This window comes from Drosophila novamexicana, unplaced genomic scaffold (assembly GCF_003285875.2).
Source record: "Drosophila novamexicana strain 15010-1031.04,08,12 unplaced genomic scaffold, DnovRS2.1 tig00001361-arrow-arrow-pilon, whole genome shotgun sequence".
Taxonomy (NCBI): domain Eukaryota; kingdom Metazoa; phylum Arthropoda; class Insecta; order Diptera; family Drosophilidae; genus Drosophila; species Drosophila novamexicana.
Genome location: NW_020824852.1, coordinates 874,863 through 897,444, shown reverse-complemented (window position 1 = coordinate 897,444; position 22,582 = coordinate 874,863). Strand labels below are relative to the sequence as shown.

Sequence of the window (22,582 nt, the reverse complement as noted above, 5' to 3'; positions counted from 1 at the left end):
TCTTGAAAATTTATACAAAAATATATGAAAAAATGTTTCATTTTTATTTATTTACGTTTTTGTTGCCTCTTCTTTTTTTTTTATAGGCATGGACATCATTTGAATCACCCAAAAGGAAGTCCACTCGGTCGAGTTAGGCATGTGTCAGCACTCAGAGTTTGCCCTACTTATAATTCCACAAACACACACGCACACACACGCACACACACGCACACACTCGCACACACACTCGCGCACAACAACAATTTCTAGTGATAAGCAATTATAAACATTTGCTACTGTTTTTTTTTTTTGTTCCATCTCTCATCTCTGCTTCTTGCCATGTTTTGACATCAAAAGAAATTGAAAAGAAACCCCAGCAAAAAGAAAAAAATAAATAAAATATGATGGAGCGCTGGGTCGAGTCGCGTCATCTCTAAGGCCAAGACCGAAGTGGGTTTCATTTTGCGTCGTTATGCTTCACTGAATTTTTAATTTATTTATACGACACACACACACACACACACACACACACACACACACACACCACACACACACACATATGTTTCGTCACGAGCTGTCCAAATGCTGCTCGTAGATTTTTTTGCGGCCTTGCTTCCGCTTATCGTTAAGGCCCATTCATAAGCAATAAATCGAAATGCATACTCGTAATTGTGAATAAATGCGAATAGCATTCGAATAATATTCACTGGCAAAACGAGTTCGTTTCCTACTATATTCCAATACGCTGTGCAATTGGATCAGAGTTGGATATACATACATATATGTATAATAATTGTCTATAAAAGGGAACAACAAATTCCATCTTTTGCATTCAGATTTTCGTTTGCTTTAAGTCTCCTCTCGCACAGAGCATTATTTATATTGTTGCTTACTTTTAATCCAATATAATTATGATAAACATAACATTGTTATCATGGAATTCTATGTTTTCCTTTAGACTATGTTTTGATAAGGAATTTTTGCAGCTGTTTTGCCCATATTTATGATTCTATGTTTTATATGTTTCAAGATTTTTTTGCATGACCAAAAGAAATAATATCTATTATTTTCTATGCCTTGGCTAAAAATATGCTATGTTTTTCCTGATTCTATGTTTTATATGTTCCAAGATGTCCCATATTTTAACTAAACTGTTTACTAAACCATTTAATTTACTTTCTATGTTTCTCTGTGTTATAGCATAAAATATTCTATGTTTTTTTCCTGGTTCTATGTTTTGTATGTTTCAAGATTGCCAAGCTTCTATAAAACTTTCTTTCTTTACTTTCTATGTTATTCTATGTTCTACTTGCAAATAGTCTATGTTTTTCCCGGTTCTATGTCTTATATGTTCCAAGATATAAATCAATTGCATTTTAGGTTGAAGCTGCTGAAAGTGATTTCGTGCATATACTCTAGATGTGGGCCAGTGCATTCTGTGATTTTCTTTGTCTATGTTTTAGACACATTTTGATACATTTTTTGATACATTTTGTGCATATTTATTTTTGTAGAGCAAACATTTTTCGCGTCGTTCTATGTTTTGGTTTTTAGTTTTCGACTTATTTATTCTATGCTTTCTTTATTTTTTCAATGTTTATTTCTATGTTTTAACGAAACTTTTTGCTTATTATAAAGTGTTTTCTTTTCTAGAGATTTGCTTTTTTAAATTCATTTCATTTCATTGTGTTCTATGTTTTTGTGTTGTTTCATTCGATGTTTTCTTTTTTGTTGTTGCCTTTGCGCTGCTTATTTGACATTTCACAGGCATTATTCATTTTAAGGTCAGTTCTCGATTTTGTGATTCAATCGGCTAAATGCATGCGATGTTTTGGTTCTTCCCACACGCCCACTCCCCCTCTGCCTATCCCACTCCCACTCTCTTCCCGCACGTGCTCAGTTTTCATTCCTTATCATTTTGCAGTTTCGTAACTTTCACGACTTTTCAGTGTGTTTGTTGTTTGTTGTTGTTCTTTGTCGTGCACTGGCAATTTATCAGTTGCCTGTTACGGGTTCGCAGAGTCGCAGCAGGGTGGGGCTGGGTGTGTTGTGGGGGGAGGGGGTTGGTGGTAAATTGAGACGCGACATGAAAACATCGCGAGCATTTCGCAATTAATGTCGCATTTTTGTTGTAACTTGAATCGTAACCACAACAACAACAACAACAACAACAGCAATAGGAATAGGAATAGCAACAACAACGGGAATAACAACAACGAATGCCAATTACAACAATTCCAAATCCAATTACAATTGCAATTTGTAATCAAATGCAATGTTCGTGCCCCGATATATGCAGTATACATTACACATACTACTTATGTATATTATCGTGTGTGTGTGTGTGTGTGTGTGTGTTTGTGTGCATCTATGCGGAGGTGTGTTTTAGACATTTCATTCGAATCGATTTCGAAACATTCATTCGCATTCACAACATGATTCATTTCGCCGCTCGCCCTGTTCGATTCGATTCGTGGAACAGAATTCCGCATAAATATTATTTTCATTTTCTGTTCTCTTTTTTTTTCAGCCCAGTTGGCAGTTCGGCATCAAACATCGCCTAGCTCTTCTTCCAATAACTGCACGCCGTGACAGCTTGTAATACCCTGTAAGCCAACGTGAGGCGGCAAATGGGTAGCATAAAGTTTGAAAAGGCATGTGAAAAACAATAAGGTATCGATACTTCCTATATCTTATAACATGTAGAAGGTATGCGATATAATACGATACACGATATGAGACGATATACGATATACGATATAGACAACTCTGAGAGCTAACTATATCATATATGTTATGTAGGTGCTTACGTAGGCCTGATCCATTGAAAGACTTTGGAAAAACTGTTTTGTCTCTCACGATTTCTTGCCCAAACTTAACATTGCTATTATTATATTTATATATATTATGCCCATTGGCATTAACTCAGATACTATTGAGCATGTGCGTATATATACAATACCCACTGTCTAGCATTCCCAATTTCCACCAGCTGGACATTCCCTCTAGTTATTCCGGAATGTTATTCAAGGGTATCTGCCAGTCGAGTAGTGTCAGCTTTCCTTTTGCTAAACTGACAGCCGTGCGTAGACATACGGCACTCAATGTATATCGCTCATACGCACTGTAAGAATATAGTATATAAAAGTCCGAAGAGTTGAGATTTCTGTTTGCCGGCACGCCTGATTATTATGCAAAGTGTGAAACGCAATTGTCAACAAATTGTCAACCAAACTTGGGCTAGTTAAGCACAATTTCTACAATCGACGAGGAGTAGAGTTGTCTCTGATGGGGGCGGGGTTGCAACAAGATGGGGAGAGGGGGGGGGGGGTGCAAATCGCGTATACGTATTTCATTTGAGGCTAGTTTGCATTTCGCTTATGATACCCATTTGAGGGGCAGCAGCTCCGCAGTAGTTGCCCCAAGTTGTTGTTGTTGTCGTTGTCGTTGTTGTTTTTGTTGTTGTTGTCGGATAGTGTTCGATTTCAAGGCCAAGTGGGCAGAAGTGGGCAATACTGCGGTCGATGTTTGCATATTTGGATTGTTAAATGGGAATGCCGACAATTGCCGCACACTTATGGCAGCATAGTCAGAGTGAGCCCCAATTGGGGAGCCTAATGGGCGCCATAAATTGGCTCAATTAACTGATCCGTTGTGAATAATTATTGTTTTATATTTAACTTTTTATTGTGCATGCCCTGTACGCAACTGGCAGAAGTAGGCCAATATCTAGAAACCGAATAACACAAGTCTATATACATAATTGATCTGCATTGAGAATAAGCTCTATTGAAAATGGGTTTAAGAGGGATTATGTATGTATATATATATATATTCTTGATCAGCATCAATAGCCGAGTCGATATAGACATATCCGTATGTTGAACGCAACGATCTTAGTATCGATAAGAGCTAGAGACTTGAAAGGTTCTCCCAGCGAGGTTAGACTTTGTTTTATCGATAACAGATAATCGATAACTTGCCCCGTTTCAAAGCGAAACGATAAGAATCAATATCGAAATCCTATTTTCTGAAATTTGACATTTGGCTTCTGGAAAAGTATGGTATATTCCACTTTAAGGTTATCAACAATAATTTGCATAAAAATTACAAGATTTCAACTTTTCGAGCACAGATTACTTGGGATTGGATTCATCCAACCATATTGAACGGGTGACAATTTTGGGTAGATGGCAAATTTTAGCCCGTAATATTTTCAGTAGAACGGGCAGTTATCGAAAGAACGGGTATAAAACAAGTAGCTAAGCGCATGTAAGGGAAGCAAAGCGATCAGTTGGAACGAACCTTAACGAACGAACCATTGTAGAGGGTATTATCACATTGTCATTAAACATGCAACGCATAGAAGGAGGGCAGAAGGTCGGTCTCCTTCCATCTCTTGTGATATAGACAACAACTTTGGTAAAAGGCACTTTGTATAATAAGCAACAAGTTGAATGGTTAAACTCTTGAGTTACAGGGTATCTGTTAGTCACAATGCATCTGCATCCTAAGTTTGAGCATGAAGTTGGCTGCACATAAGTGATGCGTTCTATGCGAAGAGACAGACATATATTCAAATGGCTGCTGTTCATGAATGCATTTATTCATGTGATTGTGAATCATGAGCACTGTGAGTGCTGACTTTTGTACACTTTGAGGCTGATCTGTGAGTGCATTCGGCGCAGCTGTGATGAATCGAAGCACTCGCAATCGCATTTACACATCTATGAATGTGATTCATATGCGTATGAATGATTAATGAATGATTATCGCTTCAATTTACACAAATGTATGCACATATTCACAAGGCACACACACACACTCACACACAGATACACACGCTGGGGGATATTCCCCATTGACTGTTTGCCCCTCGCCACCCCTTCCCCCTTTGGTGGAGCTTAAGCGCCGCATAAGTGGAATGCAATAAACTTTCGAGTTTCGCTTAGTCGAAAGAGCCAAAGTTATGCGCTCGAAGCTTGCGCTACAAAATATTTTCACATTTTCCATTTTCCGTTTTCCGTTTTCCATTTTCACATTTTCTTTTCTTATTTTTACTTTTTGCTGCTTCTAAATGGTAAATGGGGTGTATTGGTTTTGGGTTTTCTTTTGAGTTTTAGAAGTTTTAGAGTCACAGCGTGTCAGCCACAGTTTGAGATTCTCTTTAAAAATGTCACAAATTAGACTCACAAAATTTGATTGTTTAATGATTAATTGATTAATTTTACGACTCAATCTAAAGTACTTCAGACTCAACTCGAAATATAAACAGTTTCAGAGCCACAGCACACACATGTACAGTTACAGTTTTAGAGTCACTAAATAAAGTTTCATTGTTACCTTTTAGGACGCAGTCCAAAAAAGATGAGTTCTTGTCTAAATGACAACAGTTTCAGAGCCATAGACACAGATCTAGAGTTAATTAGTTGAATTTCGTTTCTAAATGGGAACAATTTTAGACTCTATGTAACTGTCACTGGTTGAAAACAGTTTGGGAGTCACAGGGTTAAAGCTACAGCTAGAGTTAGAGACTAACATGTATAGTAACATGTTGATTCTGTTGATTTTAAGACTCAGTCCAAAGTAGTTGAGCTTTGAGTCTAAATGGAATCAGTTTTAGAGTCACAGTGTTTCACAGTTTGAGACGCACTGGTCTAGAATCACTAAATTGCAATTGTTTAATCAATAATGGAATCCCTTTCACAATTAGCACAAGGTGGCCAAGGAGCCTCCATTCTCACCAAACGGAAACAGTTTTAGAGTCACAGACATAAAGTGACAGTTTGAGACTCAGATTGCTTAAGTCACAGTTGACGAGTCACGAAATTAAGATTCTTAAATTGCTGATGATGCGCCTTAAAACCTAATTATTGAGTCTCTCGAGTCTAAATGGGGCACAGTTTTAGAGTCACAGGGCTATCGGCACAGTTTTAGAGTCGCCGAGAGATTGAATTACTGAGGACTCCCTTGAAACATTCAGAAGGTAATTTTTACTAAACGATTTTAGCCCTGTCTCGGACAACAGAGTATCGCACAGTCGGGCACACCCCAAGGCTAAGATATTTTTTGTTTGTACAACATTTTTTTTTTTTACGCATTTTAAAAATCATTTTCATTCTTTTTAGGGGTAGCACACTGTATGGTTTATGCTGTGCCGTTATGTGTTTAGTAATTTTTCAATTCTCTCGTGTGCGTCCCTTTAGGGGGTTAGGGGGTTAGGGGCTTGTGGCAAGGTGGACAGCTTGGGGAGCTGGCAGTGTGACCTTTTTGGTGGTTGCTGCTTGTTACTACAAATTATTGGCGTTGCGCGTGGCACGTGCGCGACGCTCACCCCGGCGTGGCAGCCACCCACACGGGGCTCTACTGTAATTGATTTCGTATTGTTGTTGCTGTGCAATGAATGCGATTGCTGCGTGCCACGCTTAACGTTTCGAGTTCTTGCTCTTTGGCCTTTCTAGTTGGCCGGAGCAAAGGGGGCGCAAAGGGGGCGCAAGGTGTGGCCGCGGCATATTTGCAGATCCATCCGGCCAAGCTGGCCGCCTGGTGACAACATTAGCAAATTGATTTCGACAGACTCTGAATGCCCATTCAGGCTGTGCTGCTTGTTGTTGTTGTTGTTGTTGTTGGCATTGAGGCAGCATCGCCGTGCCGCGCCAGCCTAACATCCCGCATCTATGCGACGACTTCCACTATATAACTCAAGGCCTGCGCTCTATGGCACGCCCACGCCAACGCGCAGCGCCCACATTAAAATGCCAGACGGCGCGGCGTTCAACAACTGCGGCAACAACAACAACAACAACAACAACAACAACAACAACAATAGCTGCGACATCGGCGATAAGCAAAGTTATCTAAATAAATATATGGCCTGCGACATGCGTTCATAAATTGTGTAAATGTAAATCGGATTTTTGTATTTTATTATTTGGGCATTTCTGTTTTTTCATTTTTATTGTTTTTATTGTTATGCTTTTTGTAGAATTTTGATTTTAGTTTTTCTATGAATTTTTAATTTGTTCGCGTTCGCCGGCGGCGACTGCAATTCGTATGATTTGTGAACTAAGCGTTCGGCGAGATACATTTGGGCGTGTAGCTATAAGATACTTTTTTTTATGGTTTTCTAAACCGTATAATGTTTGTATATAGCGCAGAAGTGGCCCAGTGGGCGGCAGGGCGTTTGCTGTCTGTGTGTGTGTGTGTGTGTGTGACTAATTGTGTTGCCTCATGGCGCGGCGCGCTGCTGCTGCTTACACAATTCTATGTATCTAACAGATACATTTTGGCCATTTCGCCGATTGGTGAAAGGCGCTGCCAGAAAATGCTGCTGCAGCAACAACTAATCAGAGGCGTTGAAATATTTATGATAAAACTCAGCTACAAAATGCAGGCGCATTTGTTGTTGTTGTTGTTGTTGCAACAAAGCGTTGCATACAATGAAAAACAAAAAACTTCAACAAAAACAAAATATGAAAGTGCAGCAGCAGCAACAACAAATCAAAAGCGCAACAACTCAAAAAAAAAATAAAATAACAAAAAACCTGCTGAGCAACTTTTACGTGGAACGCATTGTGGATGCCATTTTGACAGCGACAGACAAACGGTACCCACCCAAAGCAGCACAACAACAACAACAAGAACAACAACATCAAAATGCAGCAGCCCATTGCAAAAGCTGCGACGCCAGCTGCGACCGCGACTGCCAGACAAGCATGTGTGTGGGAAAGAGAGCGAGGAGCGAAGAGAGCTGTTCCCCTTCGCAGTTTCTCACTCATTTGCAGCGGTCAATTAATAGACCAATAAGACTTGTAAGAAGAAGAAGCAGCAGCAGCAGCAAAGCAAAGCTGACGTCATTAAGCAGAGCCCAACGCAGAGTGTGGCGGGAGCGGGGTGGGGGAAGGGGAATGTTGTGTGAATTTCAAACTAAGATCTCAATATGGCAACTAGTTCTAATTAGAGCCGCAGCCGTGGCGCATTCAAAGACAAGGGGGACAAGAAGAAGAAGAAGAAGAAGTCGAAGCAGTTGTAATAGACATAAAGCAAAAACTAATGAAAAATAGAAGCTGGCAAAAGTGGGAGCTGCGGCAACGGTTTAATTTGAGCTGTTAAACATTTAAAAGATATCAATCAGCAGCGCGGCGCAGAGTTGCCAGAATTTCTACAGAACAAATTGGCGCACCGGCATGGCACTGCCAGATCTTTTACAGCGATTAACATTTCTCTGTTAATCTGGTGCATATGCTGCCCGATCGCTAGAACTAAGCCAAGTATTATTTATGATCCGAGGCAACAAATAACAGAATTGACACTTTCGCGCCATTTGATTTGCATATGAATTCCATTAAACAGGCAAGCACAAATGAAATGCCGTATAACATTTTATCGGAGAGGCAAATTAACATAAAAAGTCGCTACGATTGAGATTCGTTTGGTTGTACACTACAATCAAGCCATTGGACGGGTATATTAGTTACCACACAACGGAAAACAAGGTGAGCTTCATTTGTACCGCATACTCTATCCAAATGCTATGCAAAGAGTGTACACAATACTAATATATAATATATATACATATGTATGTAGTTTATTATAGATACATGATTTGATTGTGGGAATATCTATCCATATCTATTCCAGTTCCGGAAAAGTTTACTTTATTCTCATACGTTTTTTATAACTTTCCAATAACTATCAGAGGAGCAGATCATTTGCAAGTCGACCAACTCTTCCCAAGCTATTTTTCACTGGGTCAAGTTGCAGTACCGTTATGAATATCCCCCCCTCTCGACACACGCCCATGCTATCTATAGCGCATTAATTAAGCACTCTACCTTGTGGAATGGTATTTAAATGCTTTCAATTTGCCGTCCCGCCAGCCAAAACAAGCCCGAAACAACAACAACAACAACAACAACAACAACAACAACAACAACAAAATCAAAATATAAACAAAAACGAAAATAAAAGAAAATATGATAGTAACAATATAAATTTGTTGTAGACATTTTGTAGATCGCGTGCGCTTTGAAAACTTTTCATTTCGATCGGTTGGCAACGTTTACCGAAAATATTTTTACTACAATATTTTTAAGTGTTTTTACAACAACCTAAGAAAAAAAAAAAAACAAAAGACTCAGTGGTTTTTGTTGCTGTTCGTGTTTTTATGTTTGTTGTTATTTTTACGCCTTGGACTTGTTGAATCATCGACAACAGAGCATAAAAAGCAATTTGAAAGAAATATGATGCACACACACACACGCACGTACGCACATATTACACATAGACCCACACATGGATAGAATCCACACAAACAACAGCAACAACAGCTGCTGCTTCTTCTTAATGCTGCGGCCAGGCAATGTTGCAATAATTATCAAGACCCAGCTACAGCTGCCTCCTGTTTCCCTCCCACTGACAACCACGTCGCTCACTCACTGTTTCGTTCTCTGTCTCTTCCTCTTCCCCTTCCCCTTCCCCTTCTTCTGTGGCCAACGCAAACTGTAAAAGTTCAACTCAAATATCTGAGGATGATGTTGACGTCGACGCCGACGCCGACGCCGACGCCACAAGTTATTCATTTGCAATGCCAATGCTGCGTGTGGAATGTGCGAGAGCGCCGCTCACTCAGTCTCTCTCTCACTCTCTCGCTCTTTATGTCTTTTGCTCTCCCGCGCTCGCTCTCTTGTTGGCACGTTCATCCGCTTGCCTCTCTGCCGACATTCTGCATTTTAAAAAAAAGAAGGGTGTCGTTGGGTCAGCTGCCCCCCATGTGGCGGCTGCAACAGTTGCAGCGATCAGCTGCTGATCAGTGGTTAACCGTTAATTGTGCAGTTCAGCAGATCAATGTTGAAGCAGCAGCAGCAGCAGCTGAGGCATATTTGAGCATGAAATGAAAATCAGCTGTAATCAACGCATGTTGCATGTTGCATGTTTTGACTGTGCGATAACACGAATTGCTATTCCAAGTAGTTTTCAAAAGCTTATTTCCCGATTTCGATAACAATTTACCTGAGCTGTGCAACATTAATTTGATTACTCATGAATTTAGTTCTCGGAATATCTTAAAGATTCCAAAAAAATATGTTCTTTGTATTCCCAGTAAATTACATACTGCTGCAATTGGAACAATTTCCTGGAAGCGGAACCATTCAACATCGGTAAGAGCAGCTTTATTAACTCCGACACCCACACACACACACACACGCACACACACCTAGCTAAGCTGAGCTGGCAACCTGCATTGCTTGCAGAATGGAATCCACATAGCATCCACACGTTACACAGGCGCTCAAGCTCAAGCCCAGGGCCAGTTACAGTTAAAGCTTTAGTTTGTCGGCTAGCGAGGGGGTGAGGGGGTGGGGGGGCTGGTTGGGGGCCTGGCGATGCTCGTATCTGATTACAGTTTGAATGCTTGCAATGAACCAGAAAATTTGCTCTGTGCCCCGTTTCGTTCGTGCTGCGGCCGCATCAAATGGCCGCTGTCCAGACCAGGTGGATGCTTTGTACGGACAACGGAACGGTACGAAACAGGTGCTCAGCCACTGGAGTTTTGACTGCAGCTCACCCGCTCACCCTCCTTCCTTGTGCCTTGTGTCTCGCTCTGTCTTTGTCTTTGTCATCCACTTGGCTTTGTCTGCAGCAACAAAAAAAAGTGCAAGAGCTGGCAAAGATTTGCGATAGCCAACAACAACAGCAACAACAACAACAACGAGAGCAGCCGATGAAAACGTGACTGGCAACAAGTAAAAGCCGAGGCCAGGCCCGGTCCGGCTGGGCATCAGCTCCTGATGGCTGAAGTGCGGCAACAGCGCCGCAAAGCAAAAACTACGACAATTACAGTTATTTTATGAGTTTGCAGAGCATAACCAATGCAGTCGACGTCGCCGTCGACAGCGGCCACTTCATTTTGCAAAGAGAGCGGAAATTTAATGAGCAACACCCCCGTCCCGCCGCTGTGGCATGTCCCACATTGCAATTGCAACAAAACTGCGTTCCATCAAAATTTCTCTTTAGGCACACGCCACGCCTCGCTCGCCCCTCGCTGCGCCCCAACTCAACGGAGCCTTAATGATGCATTTAGCTGATTATGAGGCGCAAACCTCCAGTTGATGTTGTTGCGGCTGCAATTTGCAAATGCCAAACTAGAGCAGCGCAACTCGCTACTTGCAACTGGCAACTTGCAACGTGCAACTTTTGTGGTCATTTAGAGCGCAGCGTTGGATATGTGGGCGTGGTTAATGTTGAAGGCGTGCTCCTGAGCCTTCAAAGCAATTCAAATTGAAAACTCAGCGTAAATTCTTTTTACAACTCAGTTGGTTGACAAAGTTATAACGAGTTTGACGCTGCTTTACAACACTGGCAAAAGGATTAAAAGCATTTTATGTGCAGCTGCAACTCCATCAAAATAATTTATAATGCTTTGAGGCCCAGAGCAACGTCTACGCCTAGTTCGAGCTATTAGATAGCTTAAGGATTGCAAGGGCTTTAATCGGGTGGCGTTCAGAAGCGGTTTACAACACTGCAGATTTTAGTAGAAGGCGCTTTACAACACTGACTTATAAATGATTGTTGTCAAGAGATAGTTTTAACAGTTTCTGTCACATCAGCTAGTACAAGGCAAAGGCTCACAACACTACTTTATATGTTTTAGAACTCAATAGTGGAAGGCGCTTAACAACACTGATTAGCTGCAATTGAAAAGAATGCAAACATCTAAAGAACTGTCAAGAGTTGAAGCAAACAACACTATTATGAAAGCATTGCTTTGACATCTTTGCATCGCAAATCACTTTGCAACACTGTCCTTGCGGCTGACTGAAATTGAGTGCTGGTAAACGTTTGATTAGCGGAAGGTTTTAGGTTTAACTTGCTATGTAATCGTGCATATTCAGGCATTAAGCACACACACACAACACAAACACACACACACACACACACAGAAACACACACACACGCTTATGCCACTTAATACAGTAAAAAGAAAAACAACTCCTTGGCCCATGTCGATTGACTTGGCGCGCACGCGACTTTCACATGAAATTGTGTGGCCAAAACCAACTGTTGCCAGGTTACTTGCCACACCGTGTGGCAGGCCGGAGCGCCAACTTGCAGCAAATCAATTGCTGTAATGACCCAAATGGGACTTTCGTTTGTTTCGCATCGCGGCATAATTCATGACGCCGCGCGAATCGAGTCGATTTGATTTGATGCCCGCTGAAGTGTGGCAACAATGCGTGTGGCTGCCACAATTGCTGCTCTATATGCGCAATGTTGCCACCATTTGTGGCAATTTCTTTTGCTCTTTTGTTTGTTGTTTATTGTATGGCCAAAAGGTTAACACAATATCCGTCCAGCGCTCGCCCCTCTCGCCACGTCGCCTGCTGCCACAACGTGCCACAGCGCCCGCCTGCGTTTCCTTTTACGCCAGCTTGCCTCGCCCTGCCACCGTGCCGCATGCCTCGTTTCGTTGCTGTTCGTTTAATTTTATTGCCTAATTTTCAACTTTGATTGCGGGCACAGCCCGCAGCTGCCACGCCCATCGCCGCCCCTTGCCAGCGCGTGCATCACTTTCACGCTCGTTGACATTTCTGTTTTGTTTTTCTTTCGAGTTTTCTTCACGTTTCCCCGCACTGTTTCATTTTCAATTTGACTGGCAGCCCCTGACATAATCAATTTTTATATTTATTTCCCATTTTTATGTGGCCGTTGCGGCTGTTAATCGAGCTGCCACGCCCAGACTCACGCCCCGATCCTGAATGTCAGGCAAAAAAACAAAATTAGTGTTAAGCAATTTGCAAAATTACACAGCACTTAACATTTGAAAATGTACAGATTTGCGAGATATTTCGAAATTAGAAACTAAATAAAAATAAAATAAAAAAAAAAACAAAAGAATTTGAGCTTATTTTTTAATATTAAGCCCAGAGTATAGATCCAATTGGAAGAGTGGAGAAATATTATTATAATGGGAACCTCTACGAAATTCAAATAATATTAATATTTTTGTATTTCAAATTTAATTTTTATTCATATTTTAAGTGAATTTTTACGATTCTTCTGATCATGGGAAACTCCAAAAACCTGTGAGACCTTCTGAGACAAGGACTCCGAAAAGTATTTAAAGTATTCAAAGAGATGCCTTCAGACATTAGCCAGAGACTCGAACTGAGAATCAAGACAACCAAAAAGTACATAAACTTATTTCATATAAGACCTCTTTAGGTTTCGTTGACACACTTGCAACATGTTGTCGAACCTCGACTTTCCTTGTGTTTGTTTGGGTTGTCGAAGCTCAACTGTTGCAACATCCGCTGTAAACTTAACTGCAGCAACAGGCCCACGCGAAATCTTCAACAAACTCAAGCTGTCTTCTTTACCAGGCGAAGGGACGCCGCTTGCAGTTGACACGACCCTTTGCATTGCCGCCCATTTGCAGGCAACATGTTGCTGCAACATTCAGCTGCAATCGCTTTGGGTTGCCTCGATTTGCCTTGTTTGCCGTGCAACTATTTGCATAGCTCAACACTTATTCAGCAATTGCTCAACACTGCGCCCACTTGTAAGGTTTTGGCTTGGCCACATTCCACACTCCTTTAAATCTGTCGCCAAACATGAACTCTGCTCGTGGAAACTGTGAATATTTTCACACATCTGCAGCCCAGCGGCCCACTCGACGTGTCCCGCACACCTGGCCCACTGTAAAAGCCATTAGCTGACCCAACAGAGAGCAGAAGAGATCGCTCGTAATGGCAAACCAGTCGCTTATATATATACCTATATATAGACACCTGTTCGCGTGGGCGCGCCCATTCGCTGTCAGGGCCACAAACTGGAGTCGAGCAGCAGCATCTGCGAGCTATGCAGGTGCATTGTTGTTGTTGTCGTTATTGTTGTTGCTGCTGTTGCATTTGTTGTTGTTCCTTTGAGAGCAGAACGCCAACGCGAAAACAAGCTAGAGTGCTCTGTTGGCCAGTTGCCGACTGCAAGATACTCTGCACCCAGATGCGAGTGGCCGTGCGTACATGTTAAAACATATACAACACTTCTTCTCCTTCTTCTTTTCATTTTTCATCTCCTGCTTCTTCTTCTCCTTCTTCTTTTGCTTTTTCTTCTCCTTCTTCTTCTCTTCTTTCTTCTCCTTCTTCTTCTCCTTCTTCATCTCCTCCTTCTTCATCTCCTTTTTCTGTTTCTTCTTCTTCTTTTCCTCCTTCTTCTTCTTCTTTTTCTTCTTTTACTTCTTCTCCTCCTTCTCCTTCTTCTTCTTCTCATTCTTCGCCCTTTTCTTCTTTTTTTTCAGCTTCTTCTCCTTCTTCTTCTCCTTCTTCTTCTTCTTCTCCTTCTTCTCCTTCTTCATCTTCTTCTTCTTCTCCTTCTTCTTCTTCTTCTTCTTCTCCTTCTGTTTCTCCTTTTACACACTTTCCTTTTTTTCTGCTTCTTTTGCTTCTTCGTCTCCTTCTTCTCCTTCTTATTCTTCCTCTTCTTTTTCTTCTTCAACTTTATATAGCTACAGCTATAAGCAAGTGACTCCGAGAAGCTGAGGTGCCTTTTAATACCACGCACCCTGTCAGAAGGAGAAAGCATCTAGATCAGGGCAGGGCTTCCTTAGAAATCCCCAAGCACAATAGATCGTCTCAGTCGTAGTACTTCCCGCACACATTTATTAATGGAACTCCCTCTAAATTTGTTCTATAATCAACCTCATCCACATTACATTAAAGTGTATCTATAGCTCGCAAAATGAGCTTGTTTCAATTTGGCGAAGAAACTGAGGGACTTATCAAAAGATTTGAATAAACTGCAAATCGATACTTATCGATCGAGAATATATAGTATACATAGCCTATGTGATTTGCTCTGCCTGTTACATACATATGCACGAAACTATGATACCCTTTTTAGCCAGTATCAATATCAAAGAAATAGATATAAAAGAAAGACAATGCTGCTTCGTTGTGATAAATCTTTTGGCGACTGCGACGCGACTTCCACTGCGACTTCGACTGCGACTGCGACCCCGACTGCGGGTGTGGCGCCCCCGCCAAATGGCGGCTGAGATTGTGAGTCGTATCTGCGTATCTTATAGATACGCACGCAGGCATGCACGTTTACGATATCTGCTTGCCATGAACTATCATTAGCATCGCAACAAGAGGTTTGCTTTGTTTCCCAATGTACCCCTACCCCCTCCCCCCCTCCCCTCCCACACTGCCGTCGTAGGCGGCGTCTTCCACTTGGCTTCTTGGCTTGATTAAATGTTGCCAACGACGACGACGACGAACTTGAAGCTCAATCAGTTTCTGTCTGCAAGTTCAAATACGAAAAAGAACGTCGCGTCCCGCACCTTGCCCCTTGCCCCGTGGCAACCACAATTGCTCCGCCGCATCATCATCATCATCGTCGTCGTCGTCGTCGTCGTCGTCGTCGTCGTCGTCGTCGTCGTCGTCAAAGTCTCAAGATTTTTAAACAAAACGAACAAAAAACAAAAGCGAAATTCGCGGCCGGAAGTGCTGCCAAAAATTGAGAAGCTGCCGCACAACATCAGCTCAGTCCCCAGCTCATTCGCAGCTGCTGCGAGCGTTGCCACCTCGCCGTAAATTGCCCCAAGTTGCCACTCCTGATATATGTATATGAGTGCCACAAGTCTGTGCCACAAGTCTGTGCCACCATTTCATAAAATACAATTGAATTTGTATTTTTTCAAGCGTGCATTGAAATTTCAGTTACTTTTGCACTAGTTGGTCAGCTCGATATTTATCGATACATATCGATATATTTATCGAATTTATAGATATATATTGTGGCATTGAGTTTCTTAGCTTGGGCTCAACTTGGTTTCAAGTGCGTGAAAGCCAGAATCACCAAAAATATACTTCTGCAGTTTTCCGAGCTGAATACTTATTTATATTTATTATTATTTCAAATGTATTTTGTTTAGTTAAGGTTTCTTATGGGTTATTTATCTATCTAAATCATATATTTATAATTAATGCGAGCCTTATCAAGATCGGACTGTTTTATTATATATAGCACTATTGGAACAATCGATCAAGGCATATTTGATAATTTGCGAGCCTTTTTCTCGCATATTTGCAATAGGGTATTAAGTATTCGGCGTGCCGCAGTTATCCTCACTTTCTTGTTAAATTGATTTTTATTTATTTTCCATGATTGTAGAAACGCTTGTTGCAACAATATCGTTGCCGCATTGTTGCAACCTAATCAATGGGTCAATAAATATCACATGTTACACACGTATTTTAAGCTCGAATCGAAGCAAACATTCAAGTCCAGCCCCCCAGCCCCCCTAACCCCTATCCCTCCCATGCAACCAATTACCCCTCGGATGATAAACGACACAATTGACATCGTGTTGAGCCACAAAAAGTTTTGTAATCGGCGACGCGCCACCAAATCGTTTACCAAATAGGTTCGAGTGGGTTTCGTGCAGAGAATGAGGTAGAGATGGAGGGAGGGAGGGAGAGAGAGAGAGAGAGAGAGGATAGAGGGGGGGGCATAGATAAGACAGGTGCTGCGAAGCGCTGGGAAATAACGAAAACGAAAGTCAACGTTGCCTGCGGCTGATAAAACTTTAACAGGCAGCACAAAGAGTTGGCCAGGGGGGGAGTGGAGAAGGAGGGGGGGGGGGGGGGGTCACCTATTTGGATTGCATTTGCGGGCAATTTGTTGTTGCCTTCAGTCCAGTTGCTGCTGCGTGTTGTTTGTTGTTTACATTTTGCGCCTGCGGCGACCGATTTCATTTGACTTTTGCTGCGTTGCTTGAACCCCTCCTCCCCCCCTCCGAAACCCTCCTCGACCCCCTCCCCCCCGCCACCCATCAAGCGACTGTCCGCTGTTTGCTCAGCGATTTGTGTAGATACAATTCGGTACAACGCACAGATAAACAGGCACTCTTCGGTCTACGGACAAACAAATTACAAACAAATTGTCATTGTCGATTGGCTTCCCCCCTCACCAACACCACCAACACCCCCCCCCCCCCTCCCTCCTTCCACTGTGCGGTTAAACTTTCGAGTCGCTTCGCTTCTCTTCTCGGCGCTTATCACTGAGAACACTTGGGCGACATTCATTGGCAGGTGGCAGGCATAGGTCACTGGCCAACTGGCCAAATGGACGCCGCCACAAAGGCTACACTGAGAGAAAAACGATGGCGCTTTGGCAATATGCCAATTAGTCAATTAATCAATGAAGCTTTCTGCATTTGACAATATATGTAGATTGTTTTCTAAATAAACAATAAAATCGATTTTGGGCAGCTTCTCTTTCAGTTATCCAAAAATCTTTCATTCCTACAACATGGACGATTTTTGAATAATTGTTCGAAGAAAATATTCTCGAACATTTGCAAGTTTTGGCTTGAAAAAGAAGTTTTCCTAAAACTAGATTTTCATTCACATTTCAAGTTTCAAGTTTTATCAAACTATTTTCGCTCAGTGTAGTTGCCAGTTCGAAGTTCTGAGTTATCGACAATGCAATGGTGCTGATAAGGCAGACGACACTGCGTGTGTGTGTGTGTGTGTGTGTGTGTGTGTGTGTGTGTGTGTGTGTGTGTGTGTGTGTGTGTGTGTGTGTGTGTGTGTGTGTGTGTGTGTGTGTTTGGGTGTGCAGCACAGGTCGACCACAGCTGCGACTGTCTAGACCAGAGTTCAGCTGAGTTGTGGGCGAGATTCTGTATCTGAACTGGTCTATTGCCGTTAAACTAGTCACCGGGGCACTTGCAACACGGTGTGTTGCATGCAACAAAAAAAAACATAAAAAAAGAATGCCATGCATAAGACTTACAGTCAAATAGCGAACAGCTTAAGCTAATTTGCATATCACAGCAAAAGCTGTCCACAGTTCTCTCAAATTAAAAAAAAAAAACATAAAGAATGTATTTTAGTTTTAAATTAAAAGTATTCGTATACCTCAAGCCCAACCTGATCCTAATGAAAAGCAACTTTGAACCGCCCATTTTCCACGCAGTGCGGTGGATTTCGCCTAAATGGGCTTTCACAAGCTTATTTGAAATGGGTTTTGGGCGCATTGCAATTGTGCATAGGATAAAATATTTTTGGCAAGCGTTTTCCACTCTGTTTTTCACGGTGGCGGGTGGAAATGTTTGTAAGCCCCGTTACGGCGTGTAATTGCCCCACGGCTTCGCGTCGAACCTATGTTATTGCGCATTTGAATGGAGAATTCAATTGCCTGAATGCAAAGCCCAAGAGTGCCAGCATTTAGCAATAAATGACTCTAAACTGATTTCACTTTTCATTGTGAATTTGCAACTCACAATCCAAACGAATTCTTTTGTTTTCAGCGCATTTTGCAAGAAATTGTTGTTGTTGCATTTTCTTCTTTTTTTTTTTTTTTTGTTGGTAGCATCAAATTTTCCACTTGGTAAGCTTTTTTTTTTAATTTTCATTTTTTTATACTTACGTGAGTAGAAAAAAACGTTTGGTTTTTTTTTTGTTTTTCTTTATTGCAGAGCTCGGCAAATTCTCTGTCTCACTTTCTCGCTCGCTCTCGCTCTCTCTCTCTCTCTCTGTCTCTGTCTCTGCTTATGTTTTTTTATTTTTGGGGCAGTTCGTTGACGTTTTGTGTGAATTATTTAAATTGCAGCTTGCTGCACAAATTTGCCATGTTGCAGTTGCATTTTCATCGTGCTGGCGTTTTAAACATGCAAATTCGTTTTTAAATCAAATATTATTTAAATTAAAACTCTTTTCATTTCTTGCTGTTGCTGTTGTTGTTGTTGTTGTTGTTGTTTTTGGCACTGGCATTTGCATAATGCAGGCGGGCGCTCGTTCAATCATTCGTACACTCGTTCAGGCATTCATTCATTCATTTAACAACTCGCTCAAGCTGTTGTCATGACAGCTGCCCCCCCCCCGCCCCCCCTCCTCGCTCCCCGTGTAAATAACATGAAATTCAGCCGAGCGCACAATGCAAAACAAATTGAAAAACTTAAAAGCAAAAAAAAAAAAATTAAATGGAGTAAAAAAGAATATTAATAATAGCAGCACATTTTTGACAAATTTCTGCCTTCTTATTTGCTTTATGCCCTGTATTTCGTTAGGTCTTAGGGCATGCCCAGCTGAAAGTATGCCGAGTGCCATTTGGGATACTTTGCCACTCGATCCCACTCGAAAATATTTACCAGGGACTTTTGATAGCACTCTTCCCAAGTCTCGGAAGGGGACTTCAATTTCTTAATACATTTAAGAACTCGGCATATACATATACATATACACACATATATATATATATATATATATATATATATATATATATATATATATATATACACGATCGAGTGCAACCTTGCGTTGGCACATTCAAGTGCCGTTTACAGGGCATCGCCTAGTCGTGCACATGCAAGTGCATGCTGGCTTATCTTGCGGTATTTTATGCGCGTTTTGCTCGCGATTTTTGCAGCGCCTTTTTTTTTTTTTTGCATTGGCATCGAAAGCAAGCGAAGCGCAGTCGCAGTCGCTGTCGCCGTCGACGTCGCAGTCAGCAGCGCCACTAACTGCATTTGCTTATGACTTTGGTTTTGTTCTCTTCATTTTACAGTTAATAAACATTAACCGCAAGTGGCCCGATGGGGCCCCCTTTAACGGTGCCTTTCAACTCTGTTGCAAGTGCCCCCCCCCCCTCCCCCTCCCCTCTCTCTGCTCCAGCTGTGTTGTCGCATGTGTTGTAAAATTGATTCGCTAATGATTTTAGATGACATTTATAACGCGCCGAAAGTGTTGGAAAATGTAGAACAAATTCAACACATGTATCTCAGGCCCAATACAGATGCACACACATGCGTGCGTGTGTGTGTGTGCGTGTGTATTGGGCATTTAATTTATTTTTAGAAAGTTAATCACATGCCGAACACTTCGCCGTCCCATGGGACAGTTTCTGGGCATTCGGTAAGATCTTGAGTGCGTGGCACGCACTTTAGAAACAACTTTCAGGTAGTTTACTTAATGGAATCATTAACAAATTTAGATAATTGTCTGCACACACACACACACACACACACACACACACACACACACACACACACACACACACATCGTACACTTCCGGCACAGCTTTTGCTTAATGGGCGTGTCTCTGGGCTGTGCTTAAAAGTCTTTTAAATCAAAAAGAAAAACAAAAAACACCTGAACACAATTCTTTCACATGAACTGCAAGTGGTTATCTTGCCACCTGATTGAGTTATTAAACTAGATGTTATCTGGCTGTTATCTATAAGTTATCTATTGGCGTGATTATTATACTCTAATCGGCATTTTAAGTAAGTTTTGGCAAATCATTAAAAAATAACCAAATTCATTTATTTAAAATTTGTTATGTTGTAAACGAATTCCATGAGTTCCAGAAATTGTTTAGCTCGAAAGTTCTAGTTCAAGAACTTTGAAAAATCTTTGAGTCAATATTTCGTATATTAAGCTATTATTATAAATGAATCTTTGAATAATTATTGAATAAATAAATAAATATATTATATGAGAACTAAATGCCAAAAGCCTCAATGAAAATGCACATATTTCTAAACATTTCCAGCATCTCACATTTTGCCCAATTTTACTGAAACGATCTTTAAAGCTAATGCCAACTTTTGGGATCGGCCAAGTTTTCACTTGACATAGAATTTGTATGAGGTTCTGAAGATCTCAAGATATCAACAAAAGGCATTCATTTTGCTTTTTTTTATTAATTGTGCATAAAAGAAAGGGTATTCAGCGCAGAATTTGCTGCTGTTGCCAATCTGAGCATCTGTTAAGAGCAAGTCTTAACTGCGTCAGAGAGACGCGGGGAGATACCACGACGCGGCATGGCGCAAACGGGTTAAATAACGTGACTCACAGAGTTGGCATTGTCAGTAGAGTACACCCCCCCCCCCCCCCCCCCCCCCCTCCACCGACCCCACCACTACACGCCTTGTCAAGCCTGCTGCTGATACGCTTCACTGCGCGCTGCACACACAAACATTTAAACTAGGCAAAAAAAAAAAAAAAAAGAATACAAAAAAGAAACAAACAAAAATTTTCAAGTTGGGAATTTTAATCATATTCAAAGACATGAACTTTTATTTGGTGCACTCAATTTTGCATTTATTGCAAGTAAAGCAAAACGCAAGAGAAACAAAAATACACACACACACATGCACGCGCGCACGCACGCACACAAAACACAAACAAAACAAATTTCGGGCAGCGACGGCGGCAGCGCTGCCAGCGGCATAAGCAAAGCGCAAAGCGCACAGCGCAAAAACGCGCTGCGGCCAGCAAAAATAACAACAACAACGCACACGTTGCGTTCCCTTCTTATTTTGGGTCTCTTTGATAATTTGAGTTAATTATTGTTTAATAATATTATATAACATTTGATTGTTGTCATCTAATTGTGCAACTGCCAAAAAATAACATAAATTATAACAAACTGAGCAGCAAGAAATATACATATGTAATATGTGTAAAGCACAAGCTATTAAAACAGTTTTGCTCAACGTAACAAATCGTATTTGGGTTTTGTTTTTGTATTTTATTTTATTTTATTTTTAATTTTTGTTTGCTTTGCACACAAACGTTAATTTTGATCGGAATCGCCAACACACACACGCACACATAAACAACTGCAACAACAAGAAAAACAACAACACCAAAAAAAAAAATAATAATAATAAACCAACCGCACGCTGCGCTTACAAAATTTCGTCCGTCGCCTGTGGAACGTAAAACACAACTGAGCTAACCGAAGCCGGCTGTGGCCGGCCGATAGCAGCCACAGCGGCAGCGCCAGCGGCAGCGACTGCGGCAGAGGCAGAGACAGCGCCAGCGAAGCTCGTGCTCGTGCGCTCGCATTCGTGCGCTCTTTTGCGCTGCCACCCGCTCACCTTAGTGCCCAATGCACACTGGGCTGCTCGCAGCCATGTATTTGTTGTAGTTTGAAGCCTTTGACTTCCACATATATGCATGCAAATGTAATCTAGTTAAAATATAGTCTACCTGAGCAATTTTTATAGTCAAATTCAGCAGGCAACATATAAAAATCCAATAAGAAAACATGTACATTCGATTAATCATAGTTGCTTTTCGTTACAAAATAGCTAGAAATGTCAACAAAATATTGCGATAATAAAGTGCAATAACAACAACAACTTCTTGGACAATTTAATCAGTTGCGATCAAACGACTTCGGGGACAGTGTGCACTGGGACGCGCTTGTTGTTGGTGCTTCTTTTGATGCTGTGTGAGCGAACGAGTGTGCGTGTGTGGAACGAGTTGGCCGTTGGCGTTCATCGCAATCGCTGTCGCTGCGTTGCCAGCGGCTGCGCTGCCCACATTGGAGTTAGAGTTGCCGCTGCTGCTGTCGCTGTCGCTACTGTCGCTGCTGCTGTTGCTGCTGCTGCATGTGAGCAAATTGCGCAAATCGCACGCGTTTTTCAATAGCTGCAGATCGCTGCGCGTTGATTGCGTATGCGTGCCATATGCGTAAGGGTATGCGTAAGCGACTGCAGCCGCAAAAACAATTTGCCACGCATTGCAGTAGCAGGTCGTGCGATCAAAATCAACAAAAAAACAAAGGCAACTAATAATAA

At 41.6% G+C, this 22,582-nt stretch overlaps 1 protein-coding gene across 2 annotated transcripts in view; it reads right to left on the bottom strand.

Moving 5' to 3' along the window:
- LOC115767298 (protein sprint) overlaps positions 1-22,582 on the bottom strand; it is a 102,803-nt gene that overhangs the window by 41,103 nt on the left and 39,118 nt on the right. Inside the window, exon 1 of one of the 2 annotated variants that reach the window (XM_030711532.1) lies at positions 18,421-18,435. The exons of the other annotated variant lie outside the window; for it this stretch is intronic. The gene's annotated coding sequence lies outside the window, so the exon portion shown is untranslated. Of the gene's footprint in view, positions 1-18,420; positions 18,436-22,582 lie in introns of those variants that run through there. 2 annotated transcript variants of the gene reach the window in all.